Source organism: Prionailurus bengalensis, chromosome D1 (genome assembly GCF_016509475.1).
Source record: "Prionailurus bengalensis isolate Pbe53 chromosome D1, Fcat_Pben_1.1_paternal_pri, whole genome shotgun sequence".
NCBI classification, from domain to species: domain Eukaryota; kingdom Metazoa; phylum Chordata; class Mammalia; order Carnivora; family Felidae; genus Prionailurus; species Prionailurus bengalensis.
In genome coordinates this window covers 97,567,172-97,586,773 of record NC_057346.1, presented here as the reverse complement: position 1 = coordinate 97,586,773, position 19,602 = coordinate 97,567,172, and the positions used below count along the sequence as shown (strand labels likewise).

Sequence of the window (19,602 nt, the reverse complement as noted above, 5' to 3'; positions counted from 1 at the left end):
ATCAGAGCTGGAAAGAAGCAACATTGTCCCCTCCCATTTCGCATAAGGACAGTGATGACAGGGAACATTTGTTGAGCAGTGACCGCATGCAGGGCACGGTCCTACACGTTTTATCTCATTGCCTCGTCACAACAATCTGATGAGATATTAGTAGTCCCATTTTTCAGATCAGGAAACTGAGGCACCAAAGGTTGAACGGCCTAAGGTCACACAGCTGATCAGTAGGAGAAAGCCAACATTCAAACCCGGGCAGCCCAGCCACCGCGCAATGCTACCTCTGAAGAGACGGCAACACAGGCTCAGAGAGGGGCAGTGACTCACTGAGGTCACACAGCTCCCTTTGCAACAGAATCAGGGCTCAAACACAAGTCTCTCTAGTTACGGTTCAGTGACCTTTCCACACCACCCTGTTGCCTCTCAGCACCTGCCCGCGTGCACACAACCAGGGAACACGTTTTTTTGCACATCTCCGAGTTGTTCGATTCACTAATTACACCAGCAGCCTTGGGTGTGGACGAGGGGCCAGGGCTGACCTGAAAATAAGTGCGGACGGGAAAGACGTACTTTGCCAGCTGCGCACATGGGGGCTCTCCATCCCATTCTCTCTTTTTAAAAAGACGTTCATTATCTGCACACCCCCACCGGATTTGGGTCCAAGATGCCAGCTCGTACAGCAGGAGGAGCCCAAGCTGGCAGGTTTGCCTAATGGGATCAGGTTGCAGAAATACTCGATCGACCGATCATCTGCTCCGGGGGACCAGAGTGCTGGTTTCCAAGGCCCCCTCCCTTCGCTGTGTACCAGCTGAGCACGAACAAATGTTCCTGATTTTCCTTCTCTTGACTAATGAAATAGGCCAGAAGAGCAAGCCCTCTGGAAAGAGGGGTCCCTAAAAGGGGCGGCCCAGCCACCAACATTTGCTCTTCTCAGGGAAGGGGAGTGAGGGCTGGACAAGCATCCGGAGAATGGCAACACGTGAGCTCTCAGATAGACTCGGGGCTCCCAGCAGGCACAGGTCACTGGCATTACCTTCTCTGTCCAAAACAGCAATCTGATGGAGGATGGGAGCCTGGTTCGTTGTGTCATGCAGGGGAGCGGAGGGCTGGGGCAAGACAGCAGGAGAGATGCCCTCCACTGGACTGGAGGCAGGGCAATGAGCTGCCTTCTGCCCTAAAAAGTTACACCCTCCTGCCTTTAAGCTGTAAGCCAGCCCAGAGCCTCCTGGGCCCACACGTTCATTTCACAGACCGGGAAAGCACGTTCGAGAGGGAAAGTGACTCGCCCAAAGTAGCACTGATGATCTAGAAAAGTTGGATTTCAAAGCAGCCCCCCTCCAAGATCCCAAACCTTGCTGCTTCCTCGATTTCTTACTCCCTCCCACAGGGGGACATCATCCCTTGCCTCGACACCCCCTTCCCCACCTGTCCCTTCCCAGCACCCCGTGTTCCAGCCCACCCTCAGACCATTAAAACCTCATTCAGTATACTCAGTAGCTCTTTGCAGGTCGACATGGAATTTTCTTAAAGGTGGAGGGACTACTTCCTCGATGACCCAAAGTATCCTGCCTCCAACTCCAGATGAACTTCTGCTTCTAGAAAACGCCCTGATAGACGGCCATTTCAGCCTCGGGTTGGGTAAAGAGGTCCCGAGGTGCAGTGTTTGAATGGATTTAGGGACCGGGAGATAAGGAGACCAGATTTCCAAGACTTACGATTTTGCTGAATCAGAGATCTTGGAGTTTACACTGGGTCCACACGTGATATGCTAAATCCAAACACAAACATCAGCAGCCTTGGAGTCTCAAGTCCCTCTTCTCCTTAGGGCAGGTGGGTGGGTTGTGGGTGGGGCACAGAAAGAAAGGGGACAACACAGGAGCTGCAGGCCATCAGGGGCCCCAAGGCCAGGGCCGCTGTGGGCAGGCTTTCTTCTGCAGAAAAACAAGAGCCACTAACAACAAAACAAAATGAAAAATTCCTTTTGTTTTCTGGCCCCGTGGAATGTCTTGAAGACACATCCAGAGACATGGGCTTCTCCACCCTTTCCTCTGTCTCCTCCCCCCACCCCGTCTGTTCAAAATAATCATGCTGATCTTTCTTTCCGGCACCTCCGTCCTACGGTATTTCGGTAACATCCAGCAAAAACACCGGCTGGGCTATATGGAAAGCAAGAACCTCAACTAAACTCTCTTTCGGGGACCGCCCCATCTCTATCACCTTTGCAGGGGACTCTGGGGACAGGGGAGGGGAGGCGGCTGTCCAATGCGCACACATTTCTAGCCAAGAGAAAAATGAAAACGTCCCATGGCCAGTATTAGGCCACTGTAGTTCTTTGGTCTGCTCATTTGTACCCTCTTGAGGTGTAGAGAAGGGGCAGGAAATTAGAGAGAGATAAGGCAACGGTCCCTCCAGGGTCCCTTCAATGCGGAACAGCCCCGCACATGACAGAGACCCAGATGCCAGCAGCCTTCTCGCTTTCCATGGCCTGGGCACAGATACGCAGACTCAACACACAGGAGCCCTGAGGTAAGAAAACAGGACACCCAGCAGGTTTCCACCAACTGTGAAATGACCAGATGAATGTGGCCTGTAGACTCAGACGCAGGCGAGAGGGACTCCTGTCCACCGCTGAGAAATTCCCACTTCAGCTCGGCCGGCTAAAATCTTCAAGGGGCCCTCATCACCCCAGTACTGTGCCACCCGGCTTACTTGAGCCCACAGAGAGGCTGGATAAGACCCCCAGGCAGCCCACACCAGGGAGGGATCTGGCCGCATCCGGGAAACAAAGGTATAACTTTTACAAAAAGGGTGCATTCAGCAACATGGGGTTCTGACTCGAAAGAAACCTCACAAGTTTACCCTCTTCTCCTCTTTCTCTACACCAATTCGCTGTTAGTGTAAAGTTTCTCTCCGTTTGTGTTTTTCTGGGGGTGAATGTTTTTTTCACCCATACACCCTGCGTGATCCCCAAGATCACGCACCTCCTGACCACCACCGAGCTTTCCAGCACACGGTGCACCCCAGCTTCACGCTCGGGCCTCTCCCCCGCCGCCTGGCCCGGCCCGGGGTGCTCCTCTGCGCGGGCCCCCGCGTGTGTTGGAGGGTCTGTGGTTCCAGGTCCCCGATTTCGGTGCGTTTGTCTAGCAGGAACCAGGACTCTCGCCTTCCTGTGGGCGAAAGGGTCGGGGAATGGCTCCCCCTGGCGGGGGCCACCTCACTTCAATCCAGCGGGGATCCAAAGCTGGCGCGAGCCCGCCCGAGCCGAGAAACCCTCCCGGAGGATTCCTAGCACGCCCCCTAAATCTGGATGTGCCAGACGCTCGGACCCACCGAGCCCCCACCGAGTCTGTGCTTCGCTTCCCCCAAACCGCGCACACCGCGTACCGGATGAGGGGGACCCGGGAGGAAAGCTTGGCGCCCCCGCCCCGCCCCGCTGTTGGGACCCCAGAGGCGGCTCGTGCTCCGTGCCCTGGCTGGGCCGGACAATCTTCCCTGCCCCGGTCCTCGCTCCTAATCCCCAGTCCCCACCTGATCTCCTACCGAGTGGCGTGGCGCGTACCCACCCCCCCCCCCCCCGCCCTCGGGGCGCAGCCCCCACTGAGACCCCCAACCTTGTTAATCACACCTGCCACCACCCCCCCCCCCATCCTCCTGGCACCCTCCACTCACCCACCCAGAGCGCCCAGCGCCGACTGGGGCTGCACCTGTCCGGGGGGAAGCCTCTAGTCCGCGGATTCCCGGGCAGGGATCCGGGGCGGGGATCGGGGTGAGCACGTCTCCCCGGTCTCCTCCCCAAGCTGGTTGAAGTACAACTTGGTTTCTGGGCTTCCCCCCGGACCGTTCTGGGATCCCTCCCGCATGCCATCCTCACCCCGGACCGTGCCCAACAGTCGCCCGGGGAGCGCGCGTGGGGTCTCCAAGTCCCCGGGGGCACAGCAGCGGGGCGCGCGGAGGGCACGGAGGTGCGGACACCCCTACCTTCCAGCAGCCGCAGCGGGACCCCACGCCAACTCCCGCCGGCGGCCGCGGGGGAAACTTTCCCCGGGCGGAGAGGCGCGCTTGCAACTTGTTCGGCGCCGGCTGCCTTCCTGGCGGCGGCGGCGGCGGTGGCGTGTCCGGGGGCCGGCTGGCGCGCGGCGACGGTGGCGCTGGCTCGGGGCTCGGGGCTCGGGGCCGGGGCTCCGGCGGCCTCGCACGGCTCCGCTGCGGATCGCTCGGCGCTGCGTCCACCCCGCAGCCTGGAGCCCCCGAGACGCCGGCGGCAGCTGCAGCCGCCCGCCCGCCCGCCGGCCCCACCTCCCAGCCACCGCTCCGTCCCTCCCTCTCCCCCGCGCTCCCTCCCCTCCCCAAACCTCCTCCCCGCCAGTCTCCAGTCGCCGCCGCCACCGCTGCCGTGGCGGCCGCCGAGAAGGCACGTCTCCTCAGGCGGGCTGCCCCTCGCCTCCTCCCTGCCTCGGTCTCCGCCTGCGTTGCAGCATCCAGGCCTCGCCCCAGGGGCCACCCTCAACCCCGCTCAGGTCCTTCATCCCCTGCCCGCCTCCGCGCTCGGCTCAGGGGCCCTCGCTTCGTCTGAATTCGGGAGATCGGCTGGGGAAGTGGGGAGAGCGGCATGCTAGACCCGGAGTATTTTGTATTTTTTTCCCCGGGGAAACTTGCACGCTGCCCCCCCCCCCCGCCCCCCATAACCGACTGCAGGGTTAGAGGCGGGATGACTGTCCCTCCGGACCTCGCTGCTTCTCCTGGGCTTCCTGCTGTCCTGGAGTACCTGTTGAAAGCCAAGGGGATTCACCCTCCCTAGGGCTGCTTTGGACTGTTGCAGATAACGGAGGCCCCTGGCGGGGGTGAGGAGGGGGCGGGGCTGACCCCAGACCCGATGCAAATGACTTGATTGCGAGAGGCCAGACCTGTGTCTCCGATCTCTGGACTTATCTTTTCATCTTTGTTCTGCGGTCACAGCCACACAGCCCCTCCGCAGCCCCTGACACATGACTTCACTGAGACACTTAACCTCTGAACCTCCCCGGTGAAGCGGCAACCCACCCCCCACCCCCCCCAGCCCCAGACAAAACGCGCAGGCAAGGAGATCAAAGGGGACAACCCAAGTGAAAGTGCTTGGTAACCACCCCCGCCCCCAGGAGAGGGGCTCTGGATGCCCACCCCTCTACCCTGGGGAGCTCTTTTTTGAGTTCCAACTCTGAAGCTGCCGCACTCGCACTTGGGGCGTGAGGGCCCTGGAGTAAGCTCTGAAGCCCATTGGTCAACTGATTCCCACTAAAGAGTGCGTTGACTGATAGGCTTTGAACCTATTACAGTCTTGAACATGAATGTTGGTAATGCTGGGCCACGGGGCAGAGTTTCCAGGGGCAGGAAAGCACTCTTTCCTCGTCCACTTCCCTGGAGAAGGATACATCCCTCCAAGGACTTCCAGGATGTCTGGTCCTTTCAACCTGTTCACCAAGTCTCTGGATAAGACTGACGAGGGTCTAATAGAGTAGAGGTGTGACCGGGGGAAAATAAAACCAGGATCCACCTTTTCAAAGGGACGCAGAGTGAGTAACGCTTAACCCAAGGGGAGAAGATCTCTAATAGCCCAATTTCTGTAAAACAAAGACAAGGAAAACTCTAAAGGGATTCAGCCTCCACGTTCACCCCTTCAGCTGCCAAAACAGGGTTGGGGGAGGCTGACCCTTCATGCTGAGAAACCCCACAGGCTCTGCGTTTATGGAATGCTGTTGGAAGGGGCTGTCTGTGTGGGCCTCCTTGGACGCGAGGCGCCACATAAATTTAAAGAGGAAAAAGGCTGAGTCTCTAGTGAGGGTGCGGGGGCCTGGGAAGTGCAGGCCAGAGACAGCAGGAGGGATGGATAGAGTGTGTGAGGGTCTGGGGGGATTGGCAGGAGCAGGCAGAGGACAGTGAGGGCAGAGCCGGCCACTTGGACAACTGAGACACCCGGCTGGGAGGAGAGCTCCAGTCCCAAGTGAGAGTTTCCCAGACCACAGCCCTGCTCCCGCCTGCACGGAGTATCTGTGCACCAGATAAGGCGGTTTGCCTAATAGCTTTCTTTAAATCAACTCTCGTTTTGTTATTTTGTTTTTACATAAATGTGCTTGTTTTTACAAAGAAATGTTATACCATTACCATAAATGGAAAGCCAGCATCGCATTACTAGAAATAGAAGGTCCCATAAAAATAAATACAATGAAAATAAAACAGTGTTATTAAATTCTAACAATGTATATTTAACCGCCATAAAAAAAAAAATTCCAACAAAATACTGCTGCCTGAGGAGGTGCTGAGCCCAAGGCCCCACTCTCTCGTAAAGGGAGATTAACAAGGGCTCGAAAGGTGTTAAAGACACATGAGCAACAAACTGAGACTCCAAGTTGTGATCAAAAGGGTTGAAAGAGAACAGGAAAGGGACCCCCCCCCCCCCCGGGCGCACACACAGAATTCCAGCTCCTCACAGGCCAGCAGGGATGTTGAAGGCCCACGGATGAACGCCTTCAGTCTTCTTGAAGGCCTCTGATGCCCCACCATCAGGAAACACAATCCTGAGTGTCCAGGCAAAAAGCAGTTGTTGGCCAAAGAACCCCCAAGAGCTGAGTTCCGGACAAGAGGAGGTGATCTTGGTTTTGTAAGAAGTGGGCCTCTCCTCCATAGGGTGACCCTGGGGCAGCCACTCCCTTCTCTGGCCTCAGTGTCTCCACCTGTACAGTGAGAGGCTTGGACAAATGGTCTCTGGGATCCCCTTTGCTTCTCTTTGATGAGAGCAAAACAGGAACCAGGCCTCGGCTTATCAGGAAATGGAGAAGGAGAGAGTTTCACTGGGGAGGGAGGTGGGGAGGAGGAGGCTCGGAGAGGGAGAAAATGTTGAGGAGGGGTAAGGACGAGGGTCAGCACTCCTCAGGAGGGAGCAAACGGGGTGTCAAGGCCACTGTTGACTGACTGGAGTCTCACAAACCCAGAAGTGGCCCAGCCTAGAAGGTTCTAGATTCCCCATTTACTCATTCTGGAAGGAGCCTTGTAGAGAATCCAGTGTAATCCAACCACTTCCTGCTACAGATGGAGAAACTGAGGAAGAACCACGGACTAGATCCTGGTCATGGTTGGAGAGCTGGGTGTCGAACCAAGGCCCTTTCAACTCCCCCCACCCCGTGTTTGGGGTTCTAGTAGAAATGGTTCTTCTGAACATATTCAGCTCTCCTCCAAGGGGCTCTTAGACTTTGTTTTTCTCTGACATCTGGAAAAAACGTTGAGCTGGCTTGAAAGACCCAAAGTCGCCAGAGTGCGGCCAGCGCTGGGCAGCCCATGTCACTGGACAGGGGATTCCTGGAGCGAAGCATCCTCACACCTGCACCCTGGGGACACTAATGCAGAGCAAACAGCCCCAAACCAGGAGTCCACAGGCCCAAGTTCCAGTCCTGGCTTCCGTGTTCCCATCTGTCAAATGCCACATCTAGGTGCGATCAGTGGGTTTCCAGTTAGACTCACATTCCTGTCCCAAGTGCCTAAGGAGTGTTGGGGGGGAGGGGGAGGTCTCCCTCCCAGCTTTCACCAGAAACACGTTCCCTTTTCATCTGTGTTGTATGATGGTGTCTCACATGAGACTTCAAGGAGAAAGTGTCCTTCACTTACAAAGAATTTGAAATCACTAGAAGGGGTGATCTCTCGCTCCTAACCTTTATAAATTTACGGCCGGTTAGACTCTGAGCTTCTCAAGGACAGGGGCCCTGCCTTGTCCACGTCTGGCTCTCCAGGACTTTTTAAAGTCAGCGCTCAGAGGGATGTTAGAAGCCAGTTCCTAACCATGCCACCTTGGGCCAGCCACTGCGACCCTCTGAGCCTTAGCTGATACATTTTTAAATGGGAATTACAACCACATCTCTGGCATTGGGTGGCGGTGAGATTCTCAGGGAAAGCTCTCAGCACAGCCCCTGGCACATAATAAGTGCTCAATAAAAGGCAGTGGAATGTGGGAAATGGGTGAATGGAGGATGCTGGAAGCCCCGGGTGCTTTCCCCAGGAGGCATCTTCAATCTCACAACCCAGCATTTCCAAAGCAGTCTGCATTTTAAATATTTAATCATTGCCCCCCTGAGGTTTTTTTTTTTTTCTGGATTGTTTCTTCTCCTATGTAATCTACAATCATTTCCCCCCAAATGACAGTTCATTAAATGTTGCACTGAGCCTGATTGAATTTGTTTCTCTTTGCAATGATTTTCATAGAATAAATTTGAAAATCCTAGGAACGTCCTTTGGGGGGTTGAAGAATATCCCTCCGACAACCTGCCCCAGGCCACAGCCAGCCTCTAGGAGTGTCGTCAGCCAAGGGCTTGCCAGGCCAAGGTCCTCCTTCCCCCGCCCCAGGAATGCAGCTGGCTAGGAGCTAGAAGAAAGTAGTACTGATTCTCTCCCCACCACCCTCTACGGGGGAAGGGGGTGGGGTGGGGGGGGGAAGATGTAGATTCTAAATGGCTATGCTGGGAGGGACCTGGGGCAGAGCTTCTTGGGTGCTTCCTAGCCCGGCTTTCCAGAAAACAGCTCCCTGGAATAGATCCTACCAGATAGGGAGACTGCTGAACCCTCATCATCCGCCTTCATTTTTGTTGTTGTTGTTGTTGTTAATTAAATGATAGTAATATACAATACTAATAATTACCATCCATCCGGGAGTGTTTTCTAGTGTGGAAGCTCAGGTTGTGAGGGCAGGTAAACCCAGGTTCCAGGCCTGGTTTCTTTGTTCATCAGCTGTGTGGTTTTGGGCAAGGCACTTCCCCTCTCTGTGCTTTTAGACTCCTAATCTTTAACAGGAGGAAAGTGCACCGTGCCAAGCACTGTGACAAGCTTTCTAAGGACTCCATTAGGTAGGGGTGGCTAGGGAGCCTGTTTTTACAGAGACAGAAACCAGAGATCCACCCAAGATCACCCAACAAACAAAGAACTGAAGTTCAAGCCTTTCTCCTTTCACTTCCTTTCTCTTTTCGCCTCCAGCTGTGGGTTGGGGTGAGGCTCAGAAGTCCTGGGGCCAGCCTGGCATTGAACTTTCCGGCCATGTGGCCTTGGCCAAGCTGAGCCTTCCTGGTCTTCCTCTTCTCAAGGGGAATGATAGCACCTACCCCCCCCCCCCCAGCCACACCAGGTCACTTATAAACACCAGAGGAGAGGATGTCTGCAAAGGAGGCTTTGGCAACCAGAAAGCACATCACAGGGGCACCTGAGCGGCTCAGTCTGTGGAGCACCTGACTCTTGATTTCGGCTCAGGTCACGATCCCAGGGTTGTGGGATTGGATTGAGCCCTGTGTCGGGCTCTGTGCTGAGCATGGAACCTGCTTGGGATTCTCTCTCTCTCTCTCTCTCTCTCTCTCTCAAAAACAAACAAAACCCACGGCACATACCCAATGTATTTTATTTATTTATTTTTTGAATCACCTTTATCATCCATGTAGAGCTGCTGAGATCACATCTGTGAACTGCCTCCATACCTGGGCGCCCAAACCTGCGTAAGAAGAAAGAACGCGTTGGTCCCCGCCCTCATTTGGAGGATTGACAGGGAGCAGTCAATACAACCAGCAAATTTTTAAATTTAAGACAGCTTGTGCAACCCTCCTCCACAGACAAAAGTGCTGAGGTCAAGCTGCGGTTGGGCAGGGGCGACCCGTTCCAGATCTGCCAGCACGGTTTGCCTTTAGAGTTTAGGGAAGTTTGGGTCCTGCTTTTCCCAAGTCAGTGTTCTGCTGGCCAAACCTCTTGCCTCATTGTTTGCGCTCCAAGCTTTGGTCGCTGGAAGATACCCCCTCTGCCCTGTGAGCTCTTAGTTGCTACCTCTCTGCTCCAACCCAAAGCCTCTTGGGCCCACCCTTCTATGCTCTCATGTAAACAACCCCCACAGAGCAGGAACAGGAAGGCAGGATACCTGCAGGAGTTGCCCCGGGAAGCCGTAGGGCTGGGTCCACGGCCAAGGGCCCTCCTGCCCTCGAGCAGCGGACGCCCTGTCTGGGTCGCTAAATCCAGCCATGAAAGTAAAGGTTCCGCTCAGCTTCCTTGCAGTGCCCGAACATCACAGCCCTTGGACTCTGGGATGGACAAACCTGGGCTGAAAGGTCAGCTCACCGTGACCCTGGGCAAGTCACCGAGTCTGCTTGAGACTCAGCTTCCTCCTCTGCGAAATGGAGATAAGAGCGGCCTCACGGGGGACCGGGAAGGTTAATTGAAGTAACACGTGGAAAGCGCTTGCCGAGGGCACACAGCATGGGGAGGACTGTTGCACCTACCTGCCTTGCAGACCAAGCCTCACCCATACATGAGGCTTGGAGAGCCTGCGGTGTGCTCCAGGGGAGGCAAAGTTACAAAGGCCGCAGGCCAAGAACTCTACTGAGCTCCCCCTAAGTCCCCCGCGCCTTGCTCAGCATGGTGTCTGTGTTAGTTCCTCTCAACAAACCCCTTGAGGAAGCACCTGCTACTGTCCCCATTTACAGAGGGGAAACCTGAGGCTCAGAGGTCATTACTTGTCACTCTGCTGGTGAGCGCGAACCCTACGGCAGGCATATTCCAGAGCCCAAGATTCTGTATCTCGAGTCATGCTACCTCGTGCCCATTATCTCTGTGTTGATGAGCAAAGTGACGAAGTCAGGTTCAGATTGAGTCAGGTTCGGAGTGACTCACAGAGCCGTGCAAGGGTGGGGGGGGGGTGGGTGGGTAGGGGAGAGCCCAGACACCCTGCGATGGCCGGGACTTATTTACCTTATATTACAGAGCACTTGCCGCGCACCAGGTGACCTGCTAAGTACTTTCTGACGATTCACTACTGTCATCATCCCCGTTTCACAGGTGGGAAAACTGAGGACATAATGGTTGAGGACTTTGACAAATGTTGCTTAGCTAAGAGGCAGAGCTGAGATTCAAACTTGAGGAATCTGGCTCCAGGACCCACATCTATACGTGTGTGTGTGTGTGTGTGTGTGTGTGTGAGAGAGAGAGAGAGAGAGAGAGAGAGAGAGTCAGGGGATGTGAGTGTTGGTGTGTGCGTGTGCGTGTGTGTGCTTGTATATATCTACGCTGATTAATGGCGTCTCTATTTTTCTTTTCAGAGTGAGGCTGATTCATTCACTTACCCAGATGAATGTTCACATCTCGACTGACTTATTTAATGAGAACAAGTTCATGTGCCAACATGCGAACTGACCCTCAAGCCCCTTCCGCCGAAAGAATTTGGACCGTATCTCGTTCTTGAGTTAACAAGCCCTGGATGAGGATCGCTTGTTTTGCACAGCGATGCCTGCTGGCCTCGGCTAGCGTTCTGACAAGAGGCGGGGGGGTGGGGGGGTGTGAGAGCTCGTGAGGGAAGATGGGGAAGAAGGACCCCCACAGGGGAGCCAGAGGAGAGCGTGGCACAGTTTATCAAAAGTGATTTTACCCCACCGGCCGTCTTTGTGGACGAGGAAGCCCACGGATGGCAGCGGGGCAGTGGCTCGGCCAAGTTCATCGGCTGATTTACAGCGGAACTGGGGCCCGTTTGTCCAGCTGTCTACGTCTCTCCATCTAGTTCTTCTTCTCTTCCCGGGTTTCCTCCTTCTCCGCCACTGCCTGCCTGATTCCTTGCTTTTTATTCCAAATGTGTAAGTCTCTAATAAACCTACAGACAGGCTGATGCCTGATTTATCCCCAGTTACAGAGGAACCAGAGCCAATTATAAGGTGGATAAAAGGCCCCATGTGCAGTTTTTAGAAATGCTTCCCCAGCACAAACAGCTTAACTCCGTAAAGCTCCCCCAGAATGTTTGCTTAGTGGCTCCATTTTTTAAGAGGCTGACCTTTGCTACGAGACCTTGGGTCCACTCAGATGATTGCAACATCGCAGGTGGGGGCTCCCCACTGAGTGTGCACGAACCAGCCACTTTGGGACAGCCTTGCCCCGTGTTTAGCGCTCAGGGTCTGGCACCTGGTAGGGGCTCCATAAATACCTAGTGAACGAAGGCATGAATCAGATCATCAATAAGGGTTAGCTTTAGCAAAACAGAATGAGGAGATTAAATCCTCCGGAGGGAGAAACTATCAAATAGCATATCCTCCCTGGCCAAAAAGATCTTGTTATTCTGATCAGAGCTCCCTGTTACCAGAGAGACCGTGTTGCATTTGGGGGCACGATCCCCCAAAGTAGAGGTTCTGTCCTTCCGGTCCATACCTTAGAGTTTCGCCTGTGTGCCAGCAACTATGCTGGGTAAACACTGGGCATATAATAGTGAATCCGACAGATGTGGCCCTGCTTTTATGGCGCTCACAGATCACAGGGGAAGGCTGTCTACATTGGGATTTACTAGGCATTCAGCTGCCCTGGGAAGACAGAAGTGAGCCCACGGCAGGGAAAGACCCCTGAGACCCCACTTATGGGAACAATGGGTAATTCTCCCCTCCTGAGGGGCCCAGCCGAGGAAAGCAACTGCAGTTTATTGGAGATAAAAAACCCCGAACAATCCATACCCTATTTTCTATAGTCCGGAGCCACTGCCCCTAAAACAAACTTACTAACAAGAACTCAAGGGACCAGTTAAGCCCCAGGACAGCTCCCTGGAGCCCCAAGTACACCCAACACCTGGAGGCGGTCTGAGGGGCTGGGGTTGGGGGTTGAACACACTGAACATCAGCAAGTCGAGATTCTACTTCCAGCCTTGCTGGCGATGGGCCAGTGATGCGCTCGTGGCCTGGACGCGCCCCTGCCCTTTCTGAGTTGTCCGGGTTGCGTGAGATGAGCCCCGAGTCCCTTCCAGCTCAGACCTTCTGCGGCTCTATGAAGTGCCTCTCTTTTCCCTGTCCTCCCTGCCCCTCCGCCTGGCGTCCTTCCACTTAGGATCATGATGTGCCCGGGTTGTCCTGCGTAACTCTCAGTAGTGTGCGCCCGCCCTCAAAAGCAAGCTTCCTGGAGAAGGACTGGCCACAGGGCGCACAAAGACTCGGCCGACCCCAGGCCGGGAGGGGACCGCAGCTTACGCTATTAGGCCCAGAAGTGAAAAGGCAAAATACCAGTGCCGGTGGTCTATGGGGAGCAGGTGGGCACGGGGCTCAGGTAGACCCTGCCTCTCCACACTTGGCCTTCCTGTGGCTTGCCAGAGATGGCGATCCAGGCTCTTTCTCTGTGTCAGCCATAGGGGAGCCCACTTCTACTAGGTGTTTCCCCACAGAGCACCCCCACCCCTACACAGACCCCTGAGAGCCAGGGTGGAATACTGGTGAGAGGTCAGGCCTGCATTTGCCCTTGCCGTTTTCAGAGTAAAGGCCAAAGTTCCGACAATGACCTACCAGGCCCAGCCTCATCCCTCTCCCACCCATTGCCTTATATCATCTTCCATCTTCCACCTTGCTTACTATGCTATAGCCATAGGGGCTCTTGGCCATTCCTCCAACACCAGCATGCCAGACACGTTTGCACCCCAGGGCCTTTGCACTCGCTGTTCCCACTCCCTGGACGCTTGCCCTGGAGAGCAACATGACTCACAGTCTCCTCTCTCCCGAGGCTTCCCATAAAGGTCACCTTTGCAGCAAGGATTACCCTGCCCACCCCATTTAAAATTGCAATCCTGATACCACTAATCCTGCCCTCGTTTACATAGGACTTGGAGTCTTCTAAGGTTCTGTCCCATGCGTTCATTCATTCTGTTAGCGGATAAGCTTGTTGTGGATGGAGGTCACTGTTTTGTTCACTGCCGTATCCCTGTACCTGGAACGATGCCCGGCACAAAGAAGACACAGGATGGGGAATGAACGAATGGATGGTTACCTCGGACTGGGGCTCATTGAGAGCCGAGGCAGTGTTGGCCCTGACTGGGGACTTCCCGGTGCTAAGCCCAGTGCTAGGCACCGGAAGCCAGTTAGCTGCTCCATCACTGAGCTGCCATCGGTACGACAGGAGCTCACAGTTGCTCAGCACTCACAAGGCCAGGGGCTGTTCTCAGTGCATTGGATTTACGAAACCATTTAATCGCTGCAACTACCCTCAGTGCTGGGGCCTGATATCAGCCCCACGTCCAGAGGGGGCACAGAACACTGAAGTGGGTTTCCCAAAGTCTCAGTGTTGGCAGGTGGCAGAGCGGGGCTTGGGTTCAGGGGCCTGGGCTGCCCTCAGGGAGCCCACAGACCGATGGAGGGGACAGACACCACTTTGGTGACTTGTGCGGACACCAAAGGACAGTCCAGGCAGGCCGAGGAAGCAAAGAGGAGACCCTGACACCAAATACAACCAGAGAGGCCAAGAAAGGCTTTGCATGAAAAGTGACGCTTCGGGGCGCCTGGGTGGCGCAGTCGGTTGAGCGTCCGACTTCAGCCAGGTCACGATCTCGCGGTCCGTGAGTTCGAGCCCCGCGTCGGGCTCTGGGTTGATGGCTCAGAGCCTGGAGCCTGTTTCCGATTCTGTGTCTCCCTCTCTCTCTCTCTGCCCCTCCCCTGTTCATGCTCTGTCTCTCTCTGTCCCAAAAATAAATAAACGTTGAAAAAAAAAATTAAAAAAAAAAAAGTGACGCTTCATCGGCTCTTAAGGGATGTATAGGAGTCCGCCAGCAGACGAAAGGGGGAGGAGGTCCCGCGTCAAAGGGAGGAGGGTATGAAACAGCCTGAGAACCTTCTGGGGATTGCAAGGGATTCATAATGATGAAATCATGGGATGCCCGTGGCAGGGGGCGTGGGAAGCCAAGCCAGAGAAGTAGGTAGCAACCCGTGAGTGCTAAGCTAAAGAATTTGGCTTTATGAGTTTTGGAGGCCAGGGGCTCAAGTTGGGTAGTGAATTCATTCATTCATTCAACAAACATTTTTAAAATGTTTGCTATGGAACAGGCACAGTCCCCCGTCTGGGACCTGCGTTTGGAGCTCACTTCTAGGAGATAGGAAAGGTGGCTGGCTCAAATCCTGACTCACAGCAGAGGTTCTATGGTTGACCGCTAATGGAATGCATGAATGAATGAATGAACTTCATTCCTCTACCCAGCTCTCTAGGCGTGAAAATGAAACATCGCATAGAAGCTTTGCGCCCTGTTCCTCCAAGCACCCACTCCTCTGCCCACCCCCTACAAAGGAATGACAAAAAGAGAGACCCATTAGGACCTGGGTAGACTTCCAGAGACCATCACCAAGGGCAAACGCCTCTCCCCTGCTCAGGTTCATCATTGGCCCTGGTGCTCCTCACAGAGGAAGACAACCTGACCCTTGCCTCCTGGTGCCCCTTCTCCCTGCCTGGGCTCAAGTCCCCAGCACAGTAAATCGCAGGACAGAAAAGACAGGACAGGCAAGCTTGCTTGTTTGTGGGAAGGTTCATTTTCTTCTTATTATTAAATGTTTATTTATTTTTTTACAGAGAGAGAAAGAGAGAGACAGAGCGCAAGCAGGGGAGGGGCAGAGAGAGAGGGAGACACAGAATCCGAAACAGGCTCCAGGCTCTGGGCTGTCAGCTCAGAGCCCGACGCGGGGCTCGAACCCACAAACCGCGAGATGGTGATTTGATCTGAAGGCAGCCGCTTAACCGACTGAGCCCCCCAGGTGTCCCTGTGGGAGGGTTCATTTTCAAGCGGGACTTAGAAACGGGATTTATTTTCTTTAAATCTCCCGCCTGCCCTTTTGCTTCAATTTCCTCTAGTTCATCTTTTGTTTACAGAGGTCTGTTTGAGCCTCCCGGGGACACATGGAGAGGCCCCCCCGAGAGGCAGGCAGGCAGGCAGATGTTTATCGTGTGCCTAGCGCATGCAGGGCAGCATCCTAAGAAGTCACGTCAGAGGGCAGGCCAGGAGAACGAGAGCGACCACCAGCAATGCTCTCAGCCAGGAGCTCTGTTCCCAGCTCTATGGGGGTCAGCTCACTGAATCCACAGACAGCTCTTATCAGCCACTCATACGATTACAGTCCATTTCACAGAAGAGGACCCTATGGCTCTGAAGGGAGGCTTACTTGTCCAGGGCACAGTGCCCTCGACCATGACTCTGTGACAGGACAGGAGGCCCATGCCTGGGTCTGGGGTGGGAGCGGGTGGTTAGTAGCAGGTGCGACAGGGACTATCTATGTGCACCTGCTCACAGCATAAGCAGAGCCTGCTCATGGACGAGGTGCGTGTGGTTGTTTCAAAATATGTCCCCAAGTCCCTTCAAAGGTAGAGCCTAATTCCCTTTCCTTGGAGCGTGAGCCTGACTTAGTGATTCCTTGTAACAAATAGAACGTGACAGAAGTGACTACGTGTGACTTCTGGGACTAGATCACGAAAGGCATTTCAGCTTCCTCTTTCCTTTCTCCGTCTCTGCCTCTCTCTGTCTGTCTCTGTCGGTCTCTCTCATGACTCACTCTTGGGAAGCCAGCTTGCACGAGAAGAGGTCCATGTGGTGAGGAACTGAGGCCAACAGCCCCATGGGTCTGCCATCTTGGAAACAGGTCCCCCAGCCTCAGTCCCGCTTTCAGATGACCACGGCCCCAGCTGACCTCTTGATCACAAGTTCACAAGATGCCCCAAACCAAACAACCTGGCCAAACATCACGAATCCCCGACCCACAGAACTGTGTGAGAGATTGTTTTATGCCTCTAACCGTGGGGCTGCTTTGTTTTTGCAGCCCTGGATAATTAACGGAGGGCGGGCTGGCCTTGGGAGGGAGATGCTCCCGGGACCTTAGGGCGAGGAGGGCAGAGGAGGGGGCTCCATGAAGGACGGCTGTCCCTCGAGTGGATGCGTTGGATGTAAAGGGACTATGATGATGATGATTCCGGGTTGGGGGGGGGGGGTTGCATACACTTGCCGAGAGCTTCTCTTGCTTTACTGGTATCGTCTTCATAACAGCCCTGTGTAGTGAGGATTCTTCATCACCTTCTACTTAAAGACAAGGAGACAGAGGCTCAGAGGGGTCAAACGTGCTCCCAGAGGTCACAGAGTCCATGCAGAACAGTCAGGACTTGGCCAGGGGCAGGCTGAACCCAAAGCTTGTGCCCTCAACCACTATGCTGCCTTGAGACGGGGAAGCGTGGTATTCAGAGGGATCTCAGGGTGGGGGAACGTGAGAGAGGGCCAGGTGGGTTGGTTGCAGTCTGCTGCTGCGGAAAGAAAGAGCTGGAAGTTCTTGGAAGCAGGCTTCCAAGTCCAGCCATGAGCAAAGGCCGTGTGGGTGGTCACGACAGGGACAGGGACACCTTCCCACCCTGCTAAATGGCCCCAGGAAGTAGGTGGCTCGGGTTCGCAATATGTGCTGTTGCTGCGGGAGCTTAGGGTTGGCCCATTTGACGGGGTAAAGCCAGGCCGGCCCCCAACTACAGTGAAATACTACAGAAATGCATTTCCCCCTCATGGGATAGCTCCAACATTAACACGCTTCTTCTAAAGCTTTTCCACCAAAGTCACTGCCATTTGAAAATGAGTCCCCGGGATCGTCGGGGTCTAGCCAGGAGGAAGGGGCAGGCAAATACGGACAAGGTCCACCCAGGGCCTTGAAGGATGGCCTGGGAGGAGCACCATGCCTTCCACTCACCGTCTTTTGGTCAGAACCCGTTCGGCGGCCACGTCCAGGTGCAGAGAAGGACGGGAAATGCAGTCCAGCTCGGGAGCCACCTGCAGTCACGAACATACAGAGGAAAAGGACACAGGTTCGGGGAGCCACCAGCAGCCTCTGCAACAGGGGGATACTGGATGGGGCTTGACCCAACAGGCAGGAGACTGTAAGCTGAATCCAGACGGACCCCCTTTTTAACCTTTGAAAGGTAATGGACATCTTCGAGAACCCTGAGAACGCCCCCCAGCAAAATATGCCTACACGTAACTGTGATGGACTGAATGCCCCTGTCCCCTGCCCCTTCCCCACCAAAGGCCTATGCCGAAGCCCTCATTTCCAACGGAAGGGGAGCCTTTGGGAGGTAATTAGGGGGTGAAGTCTTGAGGGTGGCACCCCTGTGAGGGGGTTGGTGCTCTTCCAAGAAGAGAAAGAGACCCGGAGCTTCCTCCACCCACCACGTGAGGATACAGTGAAAAAACAGCCATTAGCAAATCAGGAAGAGGGTCCTCACCAGACGCCAAATCTGCGGGGACCTTGACCTTGGACTTCCCAGCTTCCAGAACTGTGAAAAATAAACGTTCCGTTGTTTAAGCCACCCAGTCGATGGTATTTTGTTACAGCAGCCCGAGCGGACTAAGACAATAATTTTGCATACAAGTTCAGGAGCTTTACGAAGCCTTGGGCATCCATGCACGTCAGGTTAACAATTCCCGGATTAGAAACGGTTTATAAATGTATTAATCATTGCAATTTAGGTCTGAGCTTCCCAGCAGCCAAAGCAAAAGGGGGATAGTGGGTTCTATAGCTCTCATTTGTCTCAGGGGTTGGGGCGGGGGGGCGGGGAGAGAATTACCAAATCCTTTGAAAAAGAAAAATCTCTTTCCTGGCACCATCGTCTGGGAGAAATGTATCTTTGGGCGGGAAAATAGTATCTCTTATTTTGCCACTAGGCTGGAGCGCGGGTTGCCTGGGAATCCCAACCTGGCAAGATGGCAACGCCACCTTGAAATGCAAAACACGGCCAGCCTCCTTTCCCCAGGGACGCGCTGTCTTCCGCCCCGGGGCGTAAATGCGGCTCAGAGTTTTGAGGCAGGTTGCTAAACAGACGCACACGACATATGGAAGACCCCGGGGGTGCCGCCGCCACCGGGAACCGCTCCCAGCCGCCAACCTGCTGCCGCCGCCACCGCTGCGCCTCGCGGTCCCCACCCCACAGCCCAGACCCACATCCTGCCTGGCTGCCCAGCGAAGGAGACCGGGGGCAGGGTCGGGGTGACCTTTCGGGGAGCGGACAAGGGTCATCTCCAGGGCCTTCGCGCGGCAGGGGACAGGCGTCCCGCGGAGAGGGGGGCGGGACCGGGAGGGGCAGGGGGCGGGGAGTCCGCCTCCCGCTCAGCCCCGCCCGCCCCCTCCCTCCCCCTCCCCCCTCCCCCTCCCCTGCCCAGCTCGCCTTTACTGACTCTGGTTTCTTTATTTCCTTTCCGGGGCCCTTCTCATTTTTTTCTCCTTTTCTCTACCCGTCTCTGTCGCCTGGAGCTCTCTCCGTGTTACCGTCGTGCTGATGGGGACTCGGCCCCATCTGTGTCCTACCAGCCCGTCGTCGCGTGGTGTCTGTTTCTCCCCGTATCTGCCTCGCTTCTCCTCCTCTTACTCCCTGGCTCTTTCTGGCCCTTTCCCTTCGTCTGTCCACCCCCCTCTCTGTGAGTCTGTCCGTGTCCGTTTTTCTGTCTTTTGTGAGTACTTTCTCTGACCTGACACTGACTCCCTTCCTTTCCTCCTCTCTGGTTTCTCCGTCCAGCGGCCCCACTCCTTCCCTCAGTCCCTTCCTCCGCCTTCTTCCCCCCTCCCCCTTCCCCCCTCTTTCCCCCCTACCCCTCCTGCCCCTCTTCCCTCCCTCCCTTCCTCCCTGCTCTCTTCCCTCCCTCCTTCCTCTCTTCCCTCCCTCCTTCCTCCCTATCTCCCCTCCATTCCCCCTTCCCTCCCTCTCCCTCCCCTCCACACCCCACTTCTTCTCCTCCTCTTCCCTTACTCCCTCCCCCTTCTCCCCTCCCTCCCCTCTCCCCCTCTCCCCTCCCTCTTCCCCCACCCCTTTCCTCCCTCCCAACAC

At 55.3% G+C, this 19,602-nt stretch overlaps 1 protein-coding gene and 2 long non-coding RNA genes across 6 annotated transcripts in view; 1 reads left to right on the top strand and 2 right to left on the bottom strand.

Annotated features, from left to right (window-relative positions):
* Positions 1–4,299, bottom strand: part of TSPAN18 (tetraspanin 18) — a 185,799-nt gene extending 181,500 nt beyond the window's left edge. Inside the window, exon 1 of one of the 2 annotated variants that reach the window (XM_043581017.1) lies at positions 3,973–4,299. The gene's annotated coding sequence lies outside the window, so the exon portion shown is untranslated. The remainder of the gene's footprint in view (positions 1–3,972) is intronic. The other variant, XM_043581018.1, reaches the window with a different exon arrangement.
* On the top strand, positions 2,281–11,658 carry LOC122483734. The gene is made up of 2 exons (XR_006297461.1): positions 2,281–2,520; positions 11,082–11,658. It is a non-coding gene; the product is annotated as an uncharacterized LOC122483734 (long non-coding RNA).
* On the bottom strand, positions 9,382–18,478 carry LOC122483733. 3 transcript variants are annotated; one of them, XR_006297458.1, is made up of 4 exons: positions 18,349–18,478; positions 18,007–18,057; positions 17,475–17,554; positions 9,382–9,490 (listed from the first exon to the last, which is right to left on the bottom strand). It is a non-coding gene; the product is annotated as an uncharacterized LOC122483733 (long non-coding RNA). The 3 variants fall into 3 exon arrangements; XR_006297459.1 differs by lacking the exon at positions 9,382–9,490 and adding an exon at positions 11,752–11,953; XR_006297460.1 differs by lacking the exon at positions 9,382–9,490 and adding an exon at positions 16,775–16,822.
* Between the last annotated feature and the right edge of the window lie 1,124 nt (positions 18,479–19,602).